General features: G+C 39.5%; 1 protein-coding gene across 2 annotated transcripts in view; it reads right to left on the bottom strand.

The window, feature by feature from the left end:
• The window catches only part of PDGFRB (platelet derived growth factor receptor beta), an 84,667-nt gene extending 58,083 nt beyond the window's left edge, over positions 1-26,584 (bottom strand). The window contains exons 1-2 of one of the 2 annotated variants that reach the window (XM_063292207.1): positions 25,793-26,584; positions 9,976-10,023 (exon numbers count right to left, since the gene is read on the bottom strand). The gene's annotated coding sequence lies outside the window, so the exon portion shown is untranslated. The remainder of the gene's footprint in view (positions 1-9,975; positions 10,024-25,792) is intronic. The other variant, XM_063292206.1, reaches the window with a different exon arrangement.
• Between the last annotated feature and the right edge of the window lie 510 nt (positions 26,585-27,094).

The following is a 27,094-nucleotide window of genomic DNA, read 5'->3' as shown; positions in this document are numbered from 1 at the left end:
CTGATCATCTGGACCATAGAGAAAAGTAGGTGTAGGGTTTGCAGAGTCACAAGAAGTTCACAAATTGCTTATATGCCATGTGGATACATAATTAAGCAAAGTCCTAAGCCTATTTGTAAGGAAACAGCACTCTGTGCTAAGGTCAAGTGTAAGGGCTGTTTTAGAAACACCCTGATGCATATAAATCAATGCTGAGATAATAGCACTTGGTACAAAACCAAACAAAGTACTTGAAAATTTTAAAGAAAAATCTTAGCAAAAATTGAAATATTCAGGCTAAGACTGATTGAAAATGAAGGCATGCAAATGGAATAAAGCTACAGTATATATTTTCATGTTCTCTGTTGTTTCTATGAGCATTTTATTTTAAGTGCTTGGTCCAAGACCAAACATTTCAGTAAATACCAAGTTTGTTGGGTGTCCTTTATGAAGCCTGCTATTCTCCTCTGTATTCTTAAGGAAGGTTAATATTTTAAATGTCTCTCCTGGTCGGCAGTGAATGCATATTTTTAGAGAAACAAAACAAGTTCGAAATAATAGCAAGAAGAGATGATAGGACAATAACCCTATAGATAGACAGAGATAGATAGATAGTGATATATAGTAATTTTACACTGATCAATAAACTGATGTTCCTAGCAATTCACATATCACACACATGAAGTGAAAAGCATTTCACTTCATTTCTATGCGTTTTCTTAGCTTTTCAAAGAAGGGCTTGGCTAGCATGCACTTTCAGGAATTCCCACAATGCTTTGCCAGGCTGAGATTCTGCCAAGCAAGCACAGCACAGCTGTTACAAATTAAGACAAAATAAAATACAATTTATTTCTCCTTTTTTAAAATAGGCCTGAGTCATTAAGTGAGGTCATAGATGCCCATGTGTAGCAAGGAAGCATGGCAGGAGGAGTATTTTAGTATTTGTTTGGCACTTTTCAAGGATTGAAGCCATATTCTGGCTTGATTACAAAGTTCTATGCATTTCACAATTTTTGGCAATCAATTATTCTTCCTGGAACATATTTAAGTAAACTGTAAATATCCATCATCTAATGCAAAAGTCTCTATTGCAGTAAGGTTAACCACTATCCTTTTTGTTAATCTGGTCTCCGTAAATCCATTTCTTTCCCACTCTATAATCTGGATAAATCAAGGGTTGTTTTTTTTTTCCTCTTTTTTCTGGAAACATCCGTTATTGCAACATCTGTCTTCTGGGTTCTTCAGAATCCCATGACACTATGTTTACTCATAGCCCAGATTACTATCAGAAAGACGTTTTCCCAACCCCTAGCTGAAGTCAAAAAGAGTATACACATATGGAGCAGCTTTGAAAATGCATAAACAGTTGATAATAAAACACAGAAGTCTGAAATTTGAAACTAAGTTATGACTGAGGATCTCAAGAGGCTGGTGGTCTTAATGCATGTGTATACTGACATTCAATGTCTCGGGGATTTTTTTCTTTAGCTTCAATCCAGAGTGATTATTTACTTATCTTGACCTCCTGGGCAATCAGAAAAGAGAAAAATGTGCCACTTTTGGTTTAGCAGAATCTCTGCTCCTAGTTTTCATGGCACACTTGGTATGAGGCTGCATGTGGATGAGGAGAATAAAGAGAGATCCCAATAAAAATGCTATCTATTATCCTCAAATTAATTTTTATTGGGGGAATAACAATTTCCAGGAGGTTCAAATGGCCTGACCAGATAACAGAAGTACATACTCTTATACGAATCTGCACATTCAAGTGTATAATCTTGTGCTGTGTTACATTTATGTTGCCCCAGAAGATACTTGACTAAATTGTATTGCAGCTCCATTGTCAAAAATACTGTACAGTACACTATGGCTGTACAAACTATGCAAGCTCAGTATTATGAACATAAAGTGATTCAACTGGTCACATTAGTGGGAAAAATAATGTGAAAACAGTATTTAGCTGAAGTAATGCATGTCTTAGTTATATCTGAACAGGACTATTGCAACCTGCTGTCTTCTAGCATCTAGTTGGCCCAAAATACAGTTCAAAGATACTGGTGGGCATTTATCATGTTATACCAATCCTGTAACAGCCACACAAATTATTAATCCTCTGTTCAGCAGTTCATACCACCTTTAAATCTAAATGGTTTAGTCTTAATTAGGGATAATCTCCCTCTATATCATCCTGAAAATCAAAAGAAACCCTTCTCTATGCACTGTACCATCTAAAGTGCAACAGATTTGAATGAGATTATAGAGGCCCTACTTAGTAGTTGCATCCAGATGCAGAACACTATTACTTATGATGCTCCATTTGTTCCTCCCTCATTTTTCTCCAGATGCTAGAGACTATTTTATTCTATCTGTTTTTTGTTGGATGTGGCATATCATGTTTTTATCATTTGGATTTAACTTCTGATCCCAGATTCCTGGTTGATGTTATTACATAGTTTCCAGTAATTTTAGATGTTGTAAACTACTAAAAGATTGGGATATAAATAAAGTTGTAATCAAATAAATCTGATTCTCCAATAAAAGACTGAGAATCATTAATTAATAAATATTATCTCACATATGAATAGAAAGATCAGTGTGGCAGGAAATTGATTCTGTTGCTGCCCAGAACCAGGTTGATTCTAGATCCAACCCAGATTTTCTCAAGTCAGATGTGCTGAAGTACAACAGACCTAAGTAGCTGTTGTACTGTTTCTTTTATCTTGGCAAAATTAGCCTGTTTCGTTAGAGAAAAATCAACCACTACATTTATTAGTGGCTGGAAACCCCTTATGGACTTTTTGCTGAAAGAAGAGAAAAATGAACTTGTGATTTATGAGTTTGAAGATTAGAATGGGCAGCTTATGGAAAGAAGGAAATTATGATGTAACCCTAGAGAGAGAGAGGGCAAAGTAAAAATGTTATCAATAACTGCTGTCAAGAAGACTGGAAGCCGCTTCTTTATAATCTTTCTTTTCCTTTTCCTTTTCTTTCTTTTCCTTTTCTATTTCTATTTTTTCACTATTTACTATTCTTCTTTATTATCTTTATTTTCTCTTACGGTTTTTACTTTGTTAAAAATTTCTTTAATAAAAATTATATATATAAAAAAGAAATTAATACACTCCGCTGTTGAACAGGGATGAAATTGTGGGATCATAGGACATGGAGCCAACCCTGGAATAATATAACCATTTCATGTGGAGCTGCCTATTGGTTGGTATTAGATCAAGCTGATCCCCTGGTGCCATTCCTCATCCTTTGAAGGAGAAAGTTATCAGCAAGACAAGTGAGGAATTTCCTGGTGAGACATGCTTGGTTGAGTTTATCTCCCAACAGATATCAGGGTAATTAAAGTCTCCAGTCACTATTACTTCATGCCTCTTTGAAAGATCTGCAATTTGTTTTTGGAAAACATCATCCACATTATCTCCTTCGTTAAATAGTTGGCAGGACATACTTCTACATACTTAACCCAATACATTCTTTCTACTTGTCTAACCCATACACTCTCAGCAGTGCTATCAAGTTCATTCTCAGATTTTGTGCAGAAGTAAACATACACTACATGCAGTTCCTCTTCTCTTTATGTACCATCTGGATAGTCTGGTAGGTAATGCTGGGGAGCAACCAATAATTTGGTGTGTGCTGGCAGCAATGATCTGAGAAATGCCCTGGAAGCCAAATTTAGGTTGTTGTATAGGCTGTTATCCAGGGCTACCACATTAGCTTTCCCAGAAATGCTACCTGTTCCACATGCAGGTCGATTAGGCTGAGCTAAGTAATTTCCATGCATGGATTAGACAAGAGTGCCAAGAGGTTAAATTTAGATTTTTGAGGCACTGGGAATATTTTTGGAAATAGGCCAGGTTTATACATAAAGGATGGGCTGCACTTGAATCAGAAAGATATCATTCTGCTGGTGTGTAATATAGTTTCATGGTAGAGCAGCTTTTAAACTGATATTGAGGGGGAGGAGGAGGGAAACTGCCATGATATGGGGAGTACATATTTTAATGGTACTTATAACTCATCCCGAGACCAGCAGAGTCTGGGCAGTGTACAGCAACAAATACAAACTAAAACAAAAAGGATGTACTTCACAATAAAAAGATCATCAGAAAGCAAAATACTCAAGATAGGCACCCAAAGGTTGATTGGAAAAAGGACAAGGGGATGAGGATGAGGGTGATTTTTGTAAGAAATGACAATAATCAAGAAAACCAAGAGATCATGAGGGTAAAGTGGTTAAGGCAACGGGCTAGAAACCAGGAGACTGAGAGTTGCAGTCCCTCCTGAGGCATGAAAGCAGGCTGGGTGACTTTGGGCCAGTCACTCTCTCTCAGCCCAACCCACTTCACAGTGTTGTTGTGGGGAAAATAGGAGGAGGAAGGAGTATTAGGTATGTTCGCTGCCTTGAGTTATTTATGAAAATAATAAAGGCAGGATAGACTTCAATCTACCTTCCCTGGGGCAGGCCTTGGAAGCAGCTTGGGAGTTCATTGCCACCATGGCAGCCATGGGCCTGTCCCAGATTATTCAGGACCCGACTTGAGACAGTGGCCTCACCCTGGACTTGGTTTTCTTGTCGGAGCAGTGGCAAGGTGATCTGGGGGGGAGAACTACATCTCTCCCCTCTGTCATGGTCAGATCATGCCCTGGTGGCCCTGAGATTCTCTTATGCTGCCCCCCTCTGCAGGGAGGCAGAACTCATTCGATTGGTCTGCCCCCGGCGACTGACGGACCTGGGAGGGTTTCAGAGGGAGCTGGGGGTTATTCCCAAGGGCCTGCTGCACAGTCCAGTGGAGGCCCTGGCTGCTGCCTGGGATAGGGAGGCAGCCGGGGCCTTGCACAGGATCGTCCCTGTGCGGCCTCTTTTGCCCACTGACACTCCCTGTGGTTTACGGAGGAGCTGAGGGTTTTGAAGAGGGTTAAGAGACGCCTAGAGCACCGCTAGAGGAAGGCAAAGACCGAATCTGACTGAACACAACCTAGAGCGGCGATTAAGGCCTACACTGTAGCGATGAGAGCGATGAAGCATCAATATTTCTCCGCTCTTATTGCATCCACAGAATGCCGCCTGGCGGCCCTGTTTAAGATTACCCAATCCCTTTTGGGGAAAGGGGAGTCTGAAATCCATCTACAGGGCTGTGCTGAGGAATTTTTGGGGCATCTGCAGGATAAAATCGCTCAGATCTGGTCTGAGTTGGACTCCGAGTGTAAGACAGAGTCTGAGGAGATACCCAGGGAACGTATTTACCATGTTATCTGGGAACAGTTTGATCCTGTTGAACCTGAGGAAGTAGACAGGATCCTCCAGGCTGTAAATGCCACCACCTGCCAATTAGATCCATGTCCCTCCTGGCTGGTGAAGGCAGCTTGGGAGGTGACATGTGGCTGGGTCCAGGCAATGGTAAATACATCCTTGAGAGAGGGGGTGTTCCCAGCAGCCTTTAAGGAAGTGATGGTGCACCCCCTCCTCAAGAAACCATCACTGGACCCTACTATAATGGACAATTTTTGCCCAGTCTCCCACCTCCCCTTTTTGGGGAAGGTGGTTGAGAAAGTGGTGGTGCAGCTCCAGAGGATTCTGGAGGAAACGGATTATCTAGACCCCTTCCAGTCAGGTTTCAGGCCCGGTTATGGGATGGAAACGGCATCAGTCACACTTATGGATGACCTCTGGTGGGAGAAGGATGAAGGCAGTGCATCCATCCTTGCTCTTCTTGATCTCTCAGTGGCTTTCAATACCATGGTATCCTTCTGGACTGACTTAGGGAGTTGGGGCAGGGCGTCATGGTTCTGTGCTGGTTTACCTCCTTCCTCTAAGGGCTGGTCCCAGTCAGTGTTGATAGGGAGCAAGAGATCCAGCCTGCGGCCTGTACTCTGTGGGGTGCTGCAGGGCTCGGTACTCTCTCCACTCCTTTTTAACATCTACATGAAACCACTGGGTGAGATCATCTGTCACTACAGGGTGAGGTATCATCAATATGCTGATGATACTCAATTATACATCTCCAACCTGGGTGAAGTAAGTGATGCCATGACCACCCTTTCTGAGTGCCTGGGGGCTGTGGGGGCCTGAATGGGGGACAACAGGTTGCAGCTGAACCCTGGTAAGATGGAGTGGCTGTGGATTAATGGCTCCTCGGTATCTGGGAAATTGTCATCTTTAGTTCTGGATGGGGTCGCACTGCCCCAGACAGACCCGGTGCATAACTTGGGGGTCCTCTTGACTCATGACTTCTGCTCAAAGAGCGGGTGGCAGTCGTGGCTAGGAGGGCCTTTGCGCAACTTCGTGTTGTGCACCAGTTACGCCCCTTCCCGGAGCGAGAGGCCCTTCGAATGGTCACTCATGCCCTGGTCATCTCCCATATAGACTACTGTAATGTGCTCTACATGGGGCTACCCTTGAAGAGTATCTGGAAGCTACAGCTGGTGCAAAATGCAGCTGCGCGGGCGACCTTAGGTGCCTCAAGATCAGCACATGTTACTACTTTGCTCCGCGAGCTGCACTGGTTGCCAGTTTGCTTCCAGGCCCAATTCAAGGTGTTGGTTATCACCTTTAAAGCCCTACATGGCATGGGTCCAGGTTATCTAATGGACCATCTCATCCCTGTTACATCAACCCGTCTCACCCGGTCATGCAGAGAGGGCATGTTACGGACCCCATCTGCAAGAGAATTCCATCTGGTGGGGTCCAGGCCTTCTCTGCAACAGTTCCTGCCCTTTGGAATATCCTTCCCCCAGAAGTGAGGTTGGCCCCCTCTCTCCTGGACTTCAGAAAACAATTAAAGACCTGGTTTTGTCACCATGCCTGGGGCGGGAGGGAGAATAGTCACTTTTGGGGCTGGCTAGCTCCCTAGAGTGGCCCTGTTTTACTTGCGGGTTTATAGAGAACTTTTAGCCATCGGGTTCCCACCATATTTATATTTTATTATGTATTGTATTTATTCTATAGTTTTATATGGCATTTTTAATTGTGTTTTATTGTAAACTGCCCAGAGTTTACAATAAGCTCCCGCCCATCTCCCAGAGGGTTTGAATGGGCGGTGATAAATTTGACTAATAAACAAACAAATAAATAAATAGAAAATAAATAAATAAATTGTTTTTTAAAAAACAATTCCAAAAATAACAATAAGCACCAAGAGAACCCACTTCTCTTTGCTGCAGAAAGCCTTTATACCTAAAATCATTATATAATAATAATAATAATTAAAAACATTAAAAAATCATAAAAAAACAAAACTAAAACAGAAAAGAAAATTTTGTATATGTTTTATATATTTTATATTGTATTTTAATCTGTATTTAGTTTTAGTTTTATTGTAAACCGCCCAGAGTCCCTCTTTTGAGGGAGATGGGTGGTGATAAAATTTGAAATATGAATGAATGAATGAATGAATGAGAAGGGATTTTAATAATGGAGCAACCTCACTAGGTCACCCGTCCCCTGGGGTCCCCAGGCCTACTGGCATAACCAGGTCTTTAGGGACCTTTGAAAGCTCAGGAGTAATGAGGCCAACCTCATTTAATAATACAATTTTAATGATCTTAATTTTAATAAACCCAAAACCATCCAAGTAGACTTTTTCCCCCTATACCTTATTAATCTTAATCCAAATCGTTAAAGATACAGTATATGAAATCAGCCAAACCTTAAAAGCAATCCAGATAAATATTGTTGAACCCTTATCCCACTTCAAAATAAACCAGAGCATTTACATATCCCCACAAGGCACACAGACCTTTTTTCTTAAAAAGATCAAGCAGCCCAACTGTCCCCCTCAAAAACTCCAACTTCTCTTCAGAAAACCTCCCATACATAATAACCATTTCTTTTTCATGGCATTCCTCCAGAAAATCAATTTCACTTGTGGCTTGCAAATCTCTCCCTCCCTTAAATTTCTCCCTCAACTATCCAATCTTCATCCAGCATCTCAATAGAAATCCCGATCTGTCCTGATTACCAGGAAACACACTGAGGCGAGGACTTGGTCTCTAATATTTATTAGTAGTACTTAACAAGAATCCTAACAAACTGAGAAAGCGTGGGAAAACCCAGCCATATAAACCCCAAAGGTTAAGGCGGTCCCGATCTGTGTCTCTTTGAATGGCTGAACAGTTCCTCAGTGCTACGCATGCGCTTGACAGTCTGGGTGAGAGCCCCCTGCTCGCCATCCTTACTCATGACACGATCTCACTCATAGAAGAAACTTTTCTATCACTGTTGAATTCCTCAGTTTCATCCATGACATCCCCAACCAGATGACACATTTTGGACCTCATATTTTCCACAATGTCCTGAATGTCTTGCATAAAAACTTGATAGGAGTCAGAAAGAATCTGTTTAAAATCTTGGTGGAAGTCAGAGAAAATCTGTTTAAAATCTTCCATGTCTCATGCAGTAGGTTATGGCGCCCCCTAGGAGCTTAACCAGTGAAAGTCAAAGATATGAAAAAGTTCCAAAACGTGTTTACACAAGCAAAAATGAGATATGCAGACAGTTCCCAAGGGAAAGTAGAAACAGAAAGCTGAAGGTTCAAATCAGCCAATTCAACATATAGGAAAATGCTAATATCTTTATATTTAGTACAAAAATAATAATAGGGAGACAATTAATTACTCTCAATCCTCCTTAATATTTGCAGGGAAAATGAAATCCAAAACTTAAAAAGAATTTTTTAAAAAAATAATTCCAAAAATAACAATAAGCACCAAGAGAACCCACTTCTCTTTGCTGCAGAAAGCCTTTCTTAGGGTATGCATACTTTAAAAAATATATAGATTGGGTGATTTAGAAATGGGGTCCCTTTAAGGCTACAGTGCAGCTTGGAAAATGATGATGGCCCCGCCTCCCAGCTATAGCTCTTACCAGTTGAACGCAAAATGCTGTTTGTGATCTTCTGGCTGCAAGCAGCCGTCCGGAGGACAGATGGGATGATTCCAGGTGTTTTCGTTTTTCTAGAAAACACTCCTGGGCTTCAGGAAAACCTGCCAGAGCCCCAAAAAACTGCTGCATCGTCAGCTCCGCCTTCTGAGCCTGCGATCACAGCTGTTCAGTCTGCCATGTCCCCACCAGAAGTCCTGATGGTGTGCTCTCCTGATACTACATTTTTAATCCTGACAGCAGTGAGACAAACTGGCAGTTGTCAATATTCTCATGATGTTGAGCAAGTCCTACCTAGACATACATATGTTACTGTTATATGCAGCGAGATCCACCTGAAGCAGTCCTAACTTTCCAGCTGTTCACCGCTTGGGTGTCTGACCTTTGAAAATGTTGGGCAAGTACTTGCAATGAGCAACACAATTACAATGGAGGAAATGACTATTGGAAACAATTATGATTGCTTTTCTATATTATGCATGACCCCAGTTGTGTGACTCAGCATCTCTGATTTTAATTATTTTCTCATAATGAAAACAGATTGCCTCTGAAGTTTATGGATATTTAGCATACATTTGGATATATAACTTTACTTCTCTACTGACTACGAATAAGCAAGCATGTAAGTATATAAACAAATATTTATGTTTTTAAAATCTTTCTGGAACTGGGCTTTTATCTATGGACCTTTCTCGTGGATTAGATTATGCACCACAGAGGCAGAAGAGCAGTGCTGTGCACAGCAGGGCTAACAAATGGGCAGAATCATGTGTGGTCATGAACAGACTTATTAGTTAATTCTTCAGAAGAATTAGTTAATTCTTCAAAAAATACATAGGACCATGTCATAACCTTCCTACTCTGTTTCAGGGGCTATGGGAGGAACAGAAAAGAAGTGGGTTGTGTTGTAAAAGCTTAAAATAAAATGAAACATCTGTTTGGCAAAATGCCAATGTTATAAATAAGTCTCAGAGCATTGATATTCACCCCACTCAATGCATATGCTTCCTCTTCCCCCTTGTTAGGATCAAGGAACAGTCCCACAGAGCATTAGGTTGCTTTGGAGAAGCAGGAAAAAGATCTTGGAACTGTTTATGGGAAAATACCTTTATGGACATAGAAGGGTCAGGCAGAGAGAATGTCAGCTGATGTACCTGAGAACAAAGCAGAAAACAGGAACCAGTACTGGATTAGCCTGCAGAAAGCACAGGAGCTCCTGCTACTGCATTCCATATATGACGCTATGATATGTATGTGTATGTTATAGTGTACACAAGTTTATAATTGTGTGCAGTTTCTACCCCTCTTTTAATCTGAAGCTCTTGTACCATTTTTCCTTTCTAACACCACAGCTCTTTCCGTATCTTATTTTTCTCCTTATTCCATAACTCCAGGATAAAATTGAGAAACGGTTCCTAAAATTCCACTCACAGATCCATTCAAATGAATGCTACTCCAGAGGTATTCTTTCTGCTAATTTGCATTTATGCTCCATCCTGAGCTGAGCCAAGCTTTAACACCGGCAGGCAGACACCCAGTTGGGATGACATGAACTAGTAGCAAATGAATCTTCCATTTCCCAGCCAGAGAAAGGGGGATTTTTACACTGGGCATTCTAACAACATGAGCTACCTTAGTTGGTGGGCTGAACAGACCAATTCAGGGAGCAAAATGTTTTGGCCAATTCCTGGCCAAAATTCAGCATCTGCACAGTTATCACTCCCATTGCCTGTTTCTTCCCTTAGAAAGTAGGCTGTGTCCTACTAGCTTGGGCCAAATCTCTTCGGACAAGCGCTCGGGAGTGTTACTTTTCTCTATGTGCAAGTAGTCTGGAACTCTCCTGAGTCATAAGGGCCCATCTTGAGAACATGGGATAAAGTTAGCATTAACAGGATGTATGCTGAGACAACTAGTCATAGTTTCCATGGTAGCAGGAGTTTTTTGCCAGCTACCAGAATCACAGGTATCCTTGCCAATGACTAACTTAGCAGACTCGTTTCTCCATATTAGAGTCAAAAACCTACCTGGGCATTTCCACATGTAGGGAAAGAAACTGTAGGAGCAAGTCCTTAGTTTAATGGGGAATTGAGGGAGAAGGACGAAAACAATTTTAAAGCCTGTCAGCTAACCATACTGACTTCGCTTCATACATTGAAAAAGCCCCTGCCTTCTAATTTCAGCTGCATATTAATTTATCCTTCCAGTTCCCTCCAAACACTTTTGGACATGAAAAGTAGCGATCAGGTGACTTTTCTTCTAATACTTACAAAGGAAAATAACTTTACTTTAAAAGCACAAATATTTTTTATTTATTTTATTTTTGCAATGAGATTATGTCATTTCACTACGTGGAGTCTCTTTCACATGAGATGTTATTCTGGGGTCTGATTTTAATAGAAATGCCCTTTTATCAATTCATAGCATACAGTATAATCTGGAACAGACTTCTCCAACCTGTCTTTTCCAGATGTGTTGTTGAGATGGCAACTCCACAAACTCCTTGCCAAGATGCATCCCAACAAATCTGGAGAATACTGGGTTGAGGAATGTTTCTAGAAGAAACATTTTCAGTGTTTTCTCACTGAAGGCATGTATGGTGGTAAGACAAAGATGCCTTGCTGCTTGTATTATTATTCACATGAAAAAGAATGCATTGTTTCAGTCATGCAGAACATTAACAATACACACACACCGAAGGCTAATAGAAATCCCCATTAAGAGTGAATATTAAATACTGGAAGAAAACCAAGGAACTTAATGTACTCTAGATGCATGCCAATACTTAGCAGGATTCCTACAATCAGAATACAAATGGACTATATTTTCAGTACTTGATACAGTTGATTTATATTTGACCCTTTTCCAGAAATTCAAGGGTTTGGATCCATGGGCAATTCTTTCACATCACCACCCTCCATGCACTATTTGATTTCCTACATTTAAAAACAAGTCTTCTTGAGTAAAAAGAGTGTGAAGCAGGCATGCTGCAAGGCAAAACATCAGTATCCCCTTTCTTTTTAGAAATGCCTCTGGATTCTAAGTAGACCTCATAAACATGAGGTTTTTATTTTCTTAGGAAAAAAAGTTCTCTTTAAAAAAGAAGAAGGGTGGGCAGCTTCAGTCTTATTTTGGACTGTGCCCCCCCACCCAGAAAATAGATATTTTTATGGGTAGCACTGAGCATCTGAAGGCTAGGGGAAGCTGGTTGGCAAGGAACATTCTAGTAAATCAGTGCCTTATATAGGAATATAACTAGTCATATTCCTCATTGCAGCCATTTTGCAAAAACACCCACAAGATGTCCTCAAAATTCCAAGCATGCCCATCAACCCCAAAATCACAGGGATCACTAGTTTATGCATACACAGTTCACAGTGCCATGGTTCTAAAAATACCAGTGTTAACCTGGTACTAATTGAAATTTTCAAGTTATATGAATCAGCCTTCTTTCCTATTTGGTCATCTACTCAACTTTGTGTTTTTATTCATCATGAGGTGAGGGCTATTATGCTTGAAGCAGGAACTTCACATTGTTTATTCCAATCCTTTTACCTAAAAGTATGTAAGCCCCTTCCACGGAGGACATTTTTATTGACCAATATTCAAAGACATTTTTTTCTTTATTTGCCTTATTCATTTGATTAGCATTTTCATGTTTTTGCTTGACACCTTTTCTGTTTCTGATTTCATCTAGTGTGTTTTAACATATTTTTGTGGGGGTGGGTGAGGATAGCCACACTGAAAATGCAGCATAGAAATATTTGAAATAAATAAGCAACCAAGCTATTCACTACCTATACTGATATACCATCTTAATGACTTGGTTGGACCCAAAACCTGCCTGAAATTAATCAGAGCAAGAAAATGACATTGCATCGAAAAAGCTGAATGTGGTACAATGGATGCAGAGCTGAGAAGGATGGGTATGAAGAGACTCAATAACATGATTAAGTGGATGGGAAAATGTTACCCACAACTTTATTGATTTGCAAGTAGTTTGGTGCATCAGAAGCTCTGGATACAAGTTCTATATTTCAGCCAGTCTGCCTGCAGACCAAATAGCTCCTCCCAGTTTGCATGCTGCAGTGTTCCAGTAGATGTCAATTATGTGTTTTGTCTCCAATACTTTGATGGAAGAAATCAGCCCACCAGACCCCGAACTGGGCTGAGGCTTTGCGTTTTCCTCTCCTGATATACAGGAACCCTTACTTTCTGGGTCACCCAGTGAATTACACCTGATTGCCTGCACCTTAAATGCAGTGAATAAGCTAAGAAGAGTACTGAGCTAAAGTACAGATCATAACTGACATTGTTATGTTACAATGTATTATATCAATACATTGATGTATTGATATAAAAACCAGAAGGAAGGGTAGGGAGAGAAACCCTATGAGACTGGGAAACAATAAAAACAAGGAGACAAGGAATATTAGCATGTGAGTTAAAATACCTTGGTGCACATTTGAATGCTATTATTATTTAGCAACAACTATGAAGATTGAATCTGCAAGTAATGAGGCGATAACTGCATGGACATAAAAGAAAAAAAATAAAGTAAAACATAAAATCCTAATATATTGAATGAGTTTGAATCAAAATCTGAGATTTGGATAAACAGGGATAGAAATGCTGATACCTCACATTACCTTTACTAGGTGATCCTAAAATACTAATGATCACTAAGAAGTTGCTGATTCTCGCAATATCTGACAAAGTCTGACAAAATCTTGCTTGGGTAAATCTCATAACTGCTCTTTCACAGAGAAACCCTAGCCAGATAACAGATTTCCAGCACACAGGGCTAATCGTTTGTACTACTTTTCTACTACTATCATTTTCTTGGACCTACAGGATTTTAAGGAGTTGTGGCTGAATTCTCAACATTACCAAGACACAGTAATTGGCACCAATTAAATTGCTACATTCATGTCTGAATTGCTTTTATTGGCGAGACTCATTGTCTTATTTATACTGAAAGTATACCGAAAATATGTTTGCTTGTGGTTTACTCTGAATCAGGGCCAGGAGAAACTAAATCACCTCGAGTCTCCATTCTAAAGGAGGTTTTCTCTCTTTGTAAACTGGATGCCACCTCAGTTCCATGAGATTAATTTCTCTTTCTTTCTTGCCTTGGACAAGCTATAAAATAAAATTTCTACTTCTTTGAGGCTTGTGGAAGCATTTAAAAAAATATTCCTTTTTAAAGAACTGCAGACTTGGGCATTTTCCAAGGCATAGTTGAAACTAGGAGAAAAATTCTTTCAAGCTGGAGAAACCAGAACATTAACTGTTCAGTCCCCAAAGACTTTAACATCAGAGCTTGATAGAAAAGCTCTGAACCGTATATAGATTATTGAGAATGAAAATTTCAGACTTGATTGGCTGAAGTCCTACAATGTCCAGGTAGCTCTCCCACCCCCCAAAATTTTATACCACCAGATTAAAAATACAGAATTTAAAGAGCTGTGGAGTCTGTCATAACAGGGGGGAAATCAGTGATCCATATAGTTTCTTGTTTATATACTAATCCAGTAAAGAGAGAACCATTGGAGGATACTGAGACAAGCTATCAAGCTTCCTGTTGTTGTTTATTCGTTTAGTCGCTTCTGACTCTTCATGACTTCATGGACCAGCCCACGCCAGAGCTTCCTGTCAGTCGTCAACACCCCCAGCTCCCCCAGGGACAAGTCCGTCACCTCTAGAATATCATCTATCCATCTTGCCCTTGGTTGGCCCCTCTTCCTTTTGCCTTCCACTCTCCCTAGCATCAGCATCTTCTCCAGGCTGTCCTGTCTTCTCATTATGTGGCCAAAGTATTTCAGTTTTGCCTTTAATATCATTCCCTCAAGTGAGCGGTCTGGCTTTATTTCCTGGAGTATGGACTGGTTTGATCTTCTTGCAGTCCAAGGCACTCTCAGAATTTTCCTCCAACAATCAAGCTTCCTATCCTATATTATTTTACTTACTTACTTACTTATTTATTATCTATCCTGCCTTTATTATTTGTATAAATAACTCAAGGCAGTGAACATACCAAATACTCCCTTCTCCTCCTATTAGAGAACTGAATGACAAAGATCTGAATAAATATGGCCATGATGGAGGATAACAGAATATTTGCCATATTTTGATGTACCTTCCTTGAATTTTTTGGTTTTGTTTTGTCCTTCTCTATTTCTGGGTGTTCTTTGTTATTGTCACATTACCTGCCAGGATCAGTTCTATTCTGGCTATCATCCAGTATGAAGTAAGCTCATGCTTTGCTATGCTTCTTCTTGATGCATTTTCCATGACATCCTCAACATGTTTTCCCTTGGAAGTAATTATCAGTTCGGAGTATTGCAAGAAGGGCCTGGCCAAGACAGAGCAGCGTGGGAATATTTTTCCCATGACATCGACTCTTACATTCCTGTTAATATAACCCAAAATATTATTTACCTTGTTACAATGGCATTAAATTTTTGGCTTACGTTCAGCTTGGGATCACTTAGAATAGCCAGACCCTTTTCCTATGTCCTACTGCCAAACCAAGTCTCTTTCATCTTATACTTGTACCATTCTTCTTTCTCCCCAGATGCAAGATTTATTTATTTATTTATTTATCCACATTTCTAAAACTGCCCAACTTCTTGATTTATACTTTGTCTGCTCTGAAGTTCCAGCCACTCCTTCCAGCTTTGTGTCGTCTGCAAACGTTATGTGTCCCCTCAATTCCCTCCTTCAAGTTCAACAGCACAAGGCCCAGGACACAGCCCTGTGGCACTCTACTTGATACTATTCTCCAAGCTGATATGGACCCATTTATGAATACTCTTTGGGTCTGATCACTCAGCCTATTATGAATCTCCTTTACAGTTGTATCATCTAGTCCATATTTTACCATTTTTAATATTGTTATAAAGCATACATAAAACAATATATTATTTCGATACAGTGGTATTTGTACAGTATTGACTAGAGATTATTAACACTCTAATGTTTAGATAATTTAGACCACTAAAGCAGAAAGAAAAGGTTTTATATCAGTTTTAACTATGATTTAAAATATCAATGTTAATAAGCAAAAAAATATTTAGCTTTTTCATCCAGAAGTGAATAGAGCATTAAGAGACAGCTGCAAATTATATCAAAATATTTGTTGTACAATAAAGGTTTCTGCCTTAAACTGATTACTTAGTTTTAAGGCCTCTGCTGTACTGTTACTTAATATTGTTTGTACATGTTGAGAAAAAAAAAGACAAAGCAAATTAGGCAACAACAACTAAAAAGAAAAAGAAAAAAAGAAAGGAAAGGAAAGGAAAGGAAAGGAAAAGAAAAAGAAAAAAGGCTATTTGGGGGTCTAACTTCACCCTGTTTGTGCTTCTGCTAATTTATGATATTTATAAATATTTGGGCCCCCTTAGAAGCCAAACTGTAAATGTTTATATTTGTTATGCTTAGTGATATATTACATATATGGGGACGATTCTTGCTTAAATTTGGTTAAACTTCAGTTATCAATATATGCTGTTAATTTTGCTATTGCTGCATATTCTCCAAGTTTAAGTTCCCAATCAGATATTTTTGAATTGTATCTTTCTTCCGGTGTTGGCAAAATTTATTCTTGCTGCTGTATCTCAATATATTATCATATTTCTTGCTGATTTTTTTCTGGGATTATATCTAGTAAGAAAAATGTGATTTCATTTCAAATTTAATTTCCAAAATTTTCTGCATTGCTCTATGTATATCTTTCCAGTACTTCTGAGGTTTTTTTATTTGTCTACCACATATGGTAAAATGTTCCTTCTGTTTCATGGCGTTTCCAACATTTATTACTACATGATTTATCAATCTTGGAGATTACTGATAGAGTTGTATAACAACTGAACATATTTTACCATTTTATTAGTTATGGTATCATGAGATACTTTGTCAAAGGCTTTGCTGAGGTCCACTATTTCAGCAGCATTTATATTCTCTGTGGTGCATGAGAAAAGTGATGATGGCCTTGAATTATTTTAATAAACAGTGCCAAATGTGAGCCATGAGATGTCTGATAGAAATCCTCAGTCTAGGAGGCAAGCATTAAGGAGGTAGGATGGAAAAAAGAGAGAAAGAAGCGCAAAAGCTATAAAAAAGACAACTAAGATCTGGTTCCTCTAATGAAATCCAAAAGATACTATAGAAATAGTTTACCAAAATTTTGTCCAAATGTTATATAGATAACAGCAGCCAATACAGAAGTATACCTATTGGCAGCAGGAAAATGCTATACAGTATGCAAATTCTCAGATGGATTCTGAAGATCTCACCAAGAATAGCATTTACTGAGTAAAATAAATAAATAAAATGGTCACATACTGTGTTGCATTTTCCAGTGGGTCATCAGAATAAAAACTAAGAATATAACATTCCCAGAATTATTTTCCCCCTATAGGGGAAGGGGAAGCTGACACATAATTCTAATAACTATATAACTGGACAAACACAATGAAGAAAAGAGAACATAATGATATTTGCATGTTTTGTAAATTTATACTGAGTCTAATTAGACATTTTTCATTACATTATATGAGCCATTTTGTGAAGAAATATATAGCCTGGGATGAGAGGATTCATGACCTTGATGTAGAGAAAATTCTTCATTGCTCTAAATTTTAAAAGTTAGAATACTATAAATTAGGTCTAGTATTAGAGAAGGGGAATACTTCGTGTTTTAAGTATTAGGGCACTGCTGTGGGACAGAGCTATTATACAGGCTTTTAATGCATTCATATTAAAGGCAGCTTTTTAAAAAAATTCTCTGGGAAGGGGTTGAAGCATTTCCTTCTTCTAGTTATTGCAAAAGTACTACCCACTAGATGCTTGCAGAAATCCTACTGGCTTAGCTTTTATTTTATTTCTGCAAGCAATTTTTATTTTCTTTCATTCTTTCTACAAACAAGCCAGTGTCTGTAAAAGTCAAAGACCTCAGTGGGAAAGCAAAACTCCCTCACTCTCATGCTCTGTCTCTCTTTGTGTTATCTGTCCTTCTTCGTTATTCTTAGTGATGGGAATATGAAATAGCAGATCCTTGTGTTCCCCACATTCTCTTCGTTTCCTAATTTAACTTAATATGCTTCCTTTTCCCCTCCTTCATCTGATGAATTTTTAAGGAGCGTTGGAGGCTGGCTGAATCCGTTCTTAGTTTAGTCCTTACAACAGAGACTGAAAGGATTGTAACCAAGAAAGATGAAGGAGGTATCCCTCCTACACCGCAGTGGCATGTTAGTCCTTTGGTTCTTTTTTTTTTTACACCTTGCTTACAAAAACATTTTCTTGTAATAAAAGATGAGGGATCACAGCTCTCATGCAGTAAGTTTTATCTGACAGCATGAAAATGCTTTGTTCCTGTAACTGATTTTTAAGTTCAATTACCTATTGCCTACCTGCTGCTTTTTCCCCTCACCTATTTGAATTGGAAAGTCTAGACTTCTTGCTCCCTTATGATAAACAAGTATTTATATAAACAATAAGCAGGATCCAAATATCTAAACAAAGCCACAAATATTTTATTTTGTACACTTAAACTTTGGCAATTTCACTTTCCAGTTGCAACTGATTGTAGAATACCAAGGGGATATTAATAAGCTTAGGAATATGGGTGTATGTCTTAGAAACTGAGGTTAGACCCAGGGTTTCTACAAGCAATATTAATATATTTAGAGAGTATTCAAGCAATAAGTTAATATATAATTCATAATTGAGCAGAAATTAAATTATGCCCTGTTACTCAACAGTTTAGAAGGACTCCGTAGATTTATTTCAACATCAGTGCCAAGAAACAACGCATACATTCCTTTCATAATTTTTTAGGGATTTTTTTCCTCTTTGTTTAAACAAACAAACAAAACTCCCGGAATAATTTGGCTCCAAGTTATGCCTTTTAGTTATCTGCCAGGATAAGCCAGGCCAGAACAATTTGAAAGTTAGAACAAAGCTAACTTTAACTTTGCATCCATTACAATCAAGGAGAACATTCTCCTGAATTGTAACAGAGTGAAATGATTCAAATCACAACTCTCAGGTCACAGGCTCACGTTAACAATAAGTGAGTATCCATTAATCTATGTGTTCTTTCAATCTGGAGTCAAGAAGCAATAAAAGAAACTCATTTCACATGGTTGTTGTGGGGAAAATAGGAGGCAAGAGTACAGGTAGTCCTCATTTAGCGACCACAATTGGGCCCGGCAACTTGGTTGTTAAGCAAAGTGGTTGCTAAGTGGATCTGTGACCATGTTTATGATCTTACTTCAGCTATCCTTTGCTTTACAGACCTGCAAAGGTCATACACGCAAGGATTGGTTGCAAAGTTACTTTTTCATCACTGTTATAACTATGAACGGTAGCTAAATGAGACAGTCACTAAACGAGGACTACCTGCATTAGATATATTTACCACCTTGAGTTATACCTAAAAAGGCAGAATTAAAAAGATGATGATGATGATGATGATGATGATGATGATGATGATGATGATGATAGGGGTGGTTTCAATACTTTAAACATCGTAGTCGTAACCCAAAAATCCTTATGGAAGAGCTGCATATATGCTGCTATACATGAAGATCATCCTTCTAAATAGATGACTGTTGCCATCTGCAATTAGATCCCTGAGATAAGGGGAAGGTGGCTAGTATCAGGCATTCTGTCTAGTTTCCTGACAGTAGCTGCAAGGAGTTGACCGTTCTGATTGCCTTACATAGAATGCTTGCATGTTCCACTGCATGTTGGCTTATCTGGGCATTTTTGTTCAGGCAAAGTACTTTTTTGTACTAAAGCTGGGAGTAAGTTTAGGGATAGACAAAGAACAGAAGGGACAAAGGTCAGGGGAGGATATGGTGGAGGTCAGGCACTGGGTCAGGCATACCAGCAAAAGGCCAGAGATTAAAGTTGAGCCCAGGAAGAGTTAATGTTATGCTTTGAGAACTACAATAGTTGGACAATACAAGCTGGATCACACTGAGTAATAGAAGAGCTCGGGCGCTCCAACAGTAGCTGCCCAAACTGTAACATTTCTCAATAAATGCAAGACTCAGGACTAGAGAAGTAAAATTTCCAGAAACTTTGAAGCCATGAGGAAAAATTCAGATGTGTCTATTTCTTTTTCAAAAAGCAAATTTTGAAGAAAAAATAATTGAAATATATGCAGTACTTATATTCCTAGCACTTTGCAATTATTTACTTACTTTGTTAAGTTTATCAAATGCATTGTGTATGACATGGAAAAGTATAGTTTATTCAGACAACTATTATAAGTTGTTGAAATTACTTAAAATGGTTTTAAGCACAACTACAAGATGCTCAACTTTCAGGAGTGTAGCATACTGTATCTTCATTTCTACATGTTTAGCAGAAGCTGGCAAGCAAAAAGTAATGCTGCAACAGAAGAAGCCATCATCTTTGCGGTAAAACAAAGGAACTTATGTATTCTGAACTAATACAAAAAGCACTAATTTTCAGGTAAGGAAAAGCAGATGGGTGAACCAAGTCTCAGAAGACATATTTTTCCACATTAAATGCCAGTACAAAATAAAGGTGGAATATAAATTTAATAAATAATCTAAAAGAATGTTTCATTTTCTGAATCTGAAATACTATAGCTATCAGCAGGTTCTGATATTTTATTTTTATCATTTTCATGAAACCTAAAGATTTGCCTGCACTGAGACGGCTTCTCTACTTTTAATTTGTTTCTTGATTTAGTATGATTATTTCCAAACACAGATTTCTTTTAAAGCTGTCTTTTTCTCCTGAAACTTAGTTGCAGGTCACAACTAATTTTTCAACTGATTTTTTTTTTCATAACAGTTTACTTAGAAGGAGGACCAGCCTTTGATTTCTTATTCAGTTCTTTACCTCTCGACCACTTAAGCCTATATCCTCCGCTACCCTTACTTTCTAGGACAACAGGTTAGCACAACATTTCACTCAGAAAAAGGAAACATTTTCTACATCCAAGAGAATCTTCGCTGTGGAACTACCACTTCCTGCTTTTTCAACCGTAAGATCTCCAGAAACAACTTCCTTCTCTTGGTTTTCTAGCTCCAGAACTTCCAGATCTTCCTCCAGGGAAGAGGAGAGCATATCAATCAAGTAACAAGCCAGAAGAAAACTAAATGCCCAAAAACAGATACAGATTTAGAATTCAGTGATCACAATCCATGGCAGCAGTTAGGAAAAATGATGCAGAGATTTTTTACTCAAGACAGGTCCTATTACATATATGATTGCTATGATGCCCTATAGTTCTCCTAAGATTGCCCTCATATTGATAAGTGCTTTATAGTGTGGCATGTCCCAACTAGTTTGAATATTTGACTGGTAATATTCAAGGTGGGAGGTTGTGCTGAGACTTTTTTTAGGTTGGAAGTATTGCCTACAGGACACTTTTCTTCAAAATCTGGCAAGCTTGACTCGTGAAGACCCAAAATGTTGAAGGGCTAGGTAGGGTGGCTAGAAGTTCATTTTCATTTTTCACCATATATTAATTCAGTGAACCCACAAAAAGTGTTGCTCCTGCATATTACCCCTACAATATTATCCCCCAAAACACTGGAAGATCTTTTATACTTGCCTGCAATAATGCCCTCCCCTCTGTTATTTTGGAAGATTCCGTAACATACCTAAAGAGCTGAGACATTGTCCCTGCGGTAAGGGGGAAATTGAAAATATGGGCCATGTGTTGCTGCTGCCTTTTTTATAGAAAGCTACGAGATATATATATTTCCCCATTTACAAAATAATACCCAGGCAGGTTGGAGGCTGATTACCTTTGTCTCCTGCTAGCTGACCAGGAGGGAAAGATTTCAGACAGTGTAGCCTGGCTTTGTGTCAGAGCTATGATAAAACACAAACCGCTCCTCCAGCTGAGGTTATGCTGAACCTTGCCTAGGTTGCCATAACTCAATATATCTCATAATCCTTTCTTCCTTATACACATGCCATTCCATGTCTTATCTTGTTATTTTCTTGCTGTAGTTGGTTGGATCGTAACTGTCATAATCCCAATCAAACCCTAGTACGGCTTCAGCAAGTATTCGGTTCAATACGAGCTTCAGATTCTTGTAGTGTCTTATAGATCCTAGTACTTTTTATGTATGTATCTATAGTTATCCACCTTAATTAATTATAGTACTAGACTATAGATTACAATTTTATAGGTTTCTATCTGGTTTTAATCCATTTGCAATTCTACGCTAATAATTCTTATTTTTACTTTATTCTATTCTATCAGATGAGATATCAATATGATATCTTATTTTTACTTCTGTTTTAGAGCGATTGTTATGTTATCTTATGCTGGTCTAGGACCCAAATAAACAATAAACAAACAAACAGACTAATGAGCCAATTGGAAATAGTGGCAATGCTATTCCTGTGAAACACATGAGTGCAAAAAGAAAAAAGAAGACTAATATAATCACATTTGATTTAAAAATATCACATTTCTCAAAATAGTAAAGTTTTTAAAAAATAATAAAAATTGAAAAGGAAAAAAGGGGGCTAAATCTTCAGAATGCTTAGAGGTTACAGTATTTAAAAAATGTCATCACACAAGGTAACTAGAATATATTGAAGATAAAACTAAGATTAGAGACTCCCTTGTATCAAGCTTAGGTGTTTACAGTATAGGGACCCATCCATGTAATTTTTTGGGGAGCAATGTGGAAACCATTCACTATTGCCTTTTTCCAGTTGTTGTTGTTGTTTTTTAGTTTTCCAGGTGGGCTTTCAACTCTGTGCTTTCCTGATGGTCTCAAGGATTATCCAGGTCCAACACAGCCAAGCTCTTTGAGGGATTCAGGCAATGTTAGCTAGAGGCTGCCACTTGTGAAAGGTGAAAGGTCCCCTGTGCAAGCACCAAGTCATGTCTGACCCTTTGGAGGGACGCCGCTTTCGCGACATTTTCTTGGCTGACTATAGCGGGGTGGTTTGCCATGGCCTTCCCCAGTCATCACCTTCCCCAGCAAGCTGGGTACTCATTTTAGCTTCCAATCAGGAAAGGTGCTACCAAATCCAAGAGAATGCCAGGGTAATGAGAAAAATCAGAGAATATGATGTAGACAAAAAAACCCTGAAGTCTTACCCAATGAGGAGAACAAAAATAAACAAAGTTTGACAAAACATATTTTAGAAAAAAGGCTTGAGAAGCATATGACTAACTAAAATACTTTAAAATACATTCAAAGCAAGAAATTGGGGAGTTTGGGGAGTTTAGCATACCTTTAGGGAAGAAATGAAATTCTTACCTAAAGGAAGAAATGAAATTGGAAGATGTAAGACAGATGCTAATGCCTGAACTTTCTAATGCAAATAGAGGTAACAAGATGAAACTATAGGCCTCAGTGACAAATTATAAATAAATAAATCACTGGCTCCAGACAATATCCACTCAAGGATACTGGGTGGATACTCATTTTTTAATATAATAAAAACAAATATGAAGTTGCTGATCTTTTAACATTCATATTCAACTTTTCCCTAGCAAAGATCTTTGACTCTGAGCACTGGGAAATAAATAACCTAATCCTTTTCCTTGTCGTTTTTTCCTGCATTCTTATGCATTCCCAAATGCAGACAGTACACTCAATTCTTATTCTGTTCAGTATTTGGCAGAAAAGAAACAAAAGCATGTCATCCTCTATTCAACTTCATAGCTGCATTTGAGCAAGTCAGGTGTGCCAGATATAGCAAAGATAGCTGAACTAACAGACTAGCCAGGGATTATACCCACTGCTTATAAGCAGAAAATCACCCAAGTCTAAGTCCAGGCACTGAGCCTTGCAGCTCAGAGGTAGCTGCCACAGCAGCCAATGGGTGAATGGAGGTAGACAGGAGCATCCCTGCATTTTCTTCCTTAGGTGGGCAGTAGCCTAAATCTCCGTATGTTTCTTCAGAATAAAGCCTAGCTGGAAGAATAGAAAACATCAACAGCTGGGCTCAGGCCATATTCTCTGCAAGATACACTCAGGGTCTGCTTGTTGTTTTCCTGAAGGACCCAGAGTTCGGTATACTTTGAGGAAAAACTGCAGGAAAGCCAAAGAGAGTAAGTGACGGTATAAAGATACCTAAAACGCATCACAAGAAGTCATCAAACCCTACTTGGAATTGGGCGGCCAATAAATTTAAAATAATAATAATAATAATGACTCAATGGGTGGATAAAAATGCCAAATCCAGTATAAACATCTGGCTGACTGTGGGACCAACCATAACAGACATTTTTAAAAACTGATATTATAAAATCAACATATATGACATCCTTCTGTTCCTACATTCCCCCCCGCCCCCAATGAATAAAAGAGGGCGGCACTGAAAGGACAAAATGTATTTAGTAGCAAGAGAGCAAGCCCATATTAAAAGTGCATTTCTTTCAAGTAAACAGAGGGATTCAGCTATGGGGTTTGTGTTCCTGCCCCACAGTCGCATTTTAATTATCTATTTTAATCTAGATGCTCAAGTAATATTGAATATATTAGTACTGTTATCATGGCAATCTATAGACCAGTTAATTTTGCTGTATCACCAACTGGACTTGAAATAGAATTGCTTCTCAAAGACCACCCAGTAAGTCAATTTGTGAATTGAAATCAGGATTTGCAACAAGTAGCTCATGTTCTTCTATAGCAGTGGTAAAGAAGAGGCCCTACAAGCATACATGCACTGAATGCACTACACACTGTGAGAAATACTGGTGTGATGAAGTACCCACTTTGGTGAGTTCACAGGTCAAGTAATAGAAAAGCTCAAAATGGCCGCTTATGAGCTCACAATGCTTGTTTCAAATTCGAAACAGGTTGTTCCAGTATTACTGGATGCATCCCAATACTGTTCCAGCTATTCCAGAAGTGTTTCATGCTCAGTTGTTCTAATTTGCGTTCAGAATGGGTGTTTGGAGCTTGAAACAGGGATGTTTCAAGCTCCAAATACTTGCAAAGTGGTCAAAACAGCACTGGAATATTACAGGAAGGTCAGAACGACTGTCATGAACCTGCGTTAGGGCTATTTGAACTTGAACCAGAGCATCCCCACTCAGAATGTTTTGAATTCAATATATTTTTCTTGAGGCATAAATGCCAGCACTGCCTGTAAAGGAGAAGAATTAAGCAGCAGGTGATACAGAAAATGCCTGAGATGTTGGAAAGGACAATCAGCCATTTCCAGGGAATATTACTGTACAGTAGCAGCTCTGCAAAATAGGTAGTTTTCTCTTCCACAATTATCAGCAATATTCTGAGAACCGAGTGCATTATTATATCAATCCTTTTCATACTTCTAATGTTTGGATCTCCAGAACGTCACTTTCCCACACCAACATCATGGATTTCATCTTTAACTAATGAAAGAACATCCAGTGTTAGCACTCTTTAAATCTGAGCTTAAAACTGTTACAAAGAAATCCTTCTTAAACAGGACAGAGGGAGATTCTCAGAGAAATCAATAGACTTTTTCTTTCTTTTTCGAGTCCCTAGGATATTGTAAATAATGCATGCTTCAAATGCTATCCATTGTATTCCATTGGATGAAGACAAATAGAAGATCCTGCTTCAGTCTCCTAAACTGTTACCAATGGAGCCACTGGGCTGAAGGTTCAGTTCTTTTCCCATTCCTCTTCCAGACCCTTGCAGTCAGCCCCTGAAACAAGGGGTTTGTGACTCCACTTTGTACTGAGATGCTCTTTGGAAAGCAGTGAAAGAAAGAAATTGACAGAAAACGGAGGATTTAAAACTTTGCAAAGGCTGGGCTTTGGCCTTTTGGAAACTGACCCCAAAAGCAAACATGGTGAGCCCTCCACATCTGGATCTGTTAAAAAAAGTTTCCATTTGCAACTTGGTTTTAGGCTGGTACAGCAAATAAGAGTTGAACGGCTAAAAGCAAAGGAGACTACTGAAGGCTTACCTTTCTTTGCAGAAGGGGCAGATCTGCTTTCGCCAAACAGTGCCCAGAACTTGCTGGGACTCCCCCCACACTTCTTTTTATCTTTCTTCTGAAGTTTCTCCGACTGCCCTGAGCCCTTCAGCTGAGCTAGGCAGTCTTTCAAAAAAAAAAAAAAAACCGTGGGGAGGGTTGTCTGCAGCCTGAAGAGGCGGGACTGGTGGGGGGGGGGAGGATGCCCAGAGCGCCCACTGCCTGGCTGAGCGCCTCTGGTTTGTTTTTTATTGCCCCCCAGAGCATTCGTCACAGAATCCAAGACCGAGCTGTTTCTCCGGCTCCGGAGCGGTTCTTTTAGAGCAACAAGAAGCCTTTGCCAGGAAGGAGGTTTTGTGGTTGTTGTTTTAATCCTACTTTTGGTTCAAACGTTTTGGATCGTACTCACAGAGAGAGACAGAAAGGATGGAAAAGGAAAAAGAAAAGAATCATTTTGCTTCTTTCTTTTCTGGAAGAGAGGCAAATTGCGGTGGCGGGGAGGGTGTCTTCAAGTACGGGGCGGCAGGGCAAAAAGCAGGACAAAAAAGTCGGAGGAAAGTGAGAGCGGGAGGAAAGCCAGTGTGAACGGTCCGAATTCTAGCCTCCAAGCAAAACAATCCCAATTGAATCAGTGTGTGCATATGCCTTTGTAGGGTGGAGAGATCTACCGTCCCATCCAAAAGTGAACTTTCAAGGGCTGCGCCCTCTCAGCCCCATCTCTCGCTCTCTCTCATTCTCTGGTGTGAATGCCTGCTTTCGATTCTGGCCTCCCCCTTCCTACCAGCCTCCATCTTTCCCTCCTCCCTCTGTTCGCCCCTTTCTCAGGATATGAGGAGATGTTTAGAAAATCCGCGGCCGACGCCAGCCGCTGACTCATGTTTTCATTAAAGAAGGGAGGCCTCGCGCCACATGTGAGAAGTACTGCCCGCGCGCCCGCCTCCTCCTCCTCTCGCCCCGCCTCTGCTTCCCTCCCTCGCACCTTCTTGGCGCGGGCTGGGAAGCCTGGAGGGGCGTCCGGACGGGGGATAGACGTGGTGAGGCTTATCGCAGAGATGTCCTTGGGAGAGCGGCCTGCCTTGTTCTTTGTTTGCTGGGAAGGGATCACTGTTTATCACCTTCTGGGTAAATACATTTTTCAAAGAACACGATCATGGGCTGGTTCACAACACAGATCCTAGGGGGACGTGTGTATGTGAAACATAGCTTGCTTCCTGTGTCGATAGCTTGGCCAAGTAGGGGCTGTTTATTCCCCCAGCTGTAGCAGAGCCTCCTGCACAAAAGGCCATATGGTGT

The sequence above is a fragment of the Candoia aspera genome, chromosome 2, assembly GCF_035149785.1.
Source record: "Candoia aspera isolate rCanAsp1 chromosome 2, rCanAsp1.hap2, whole genome shotgun sequence".
NCBI lineage: Eukaryota > Metazoa > Chordata > Lepidosauria > Squamata > Boidae > Candoia > Candoia aspera.
This window is presented reverse-complemented; position numbering and strand designations above follow the sequence as displayed.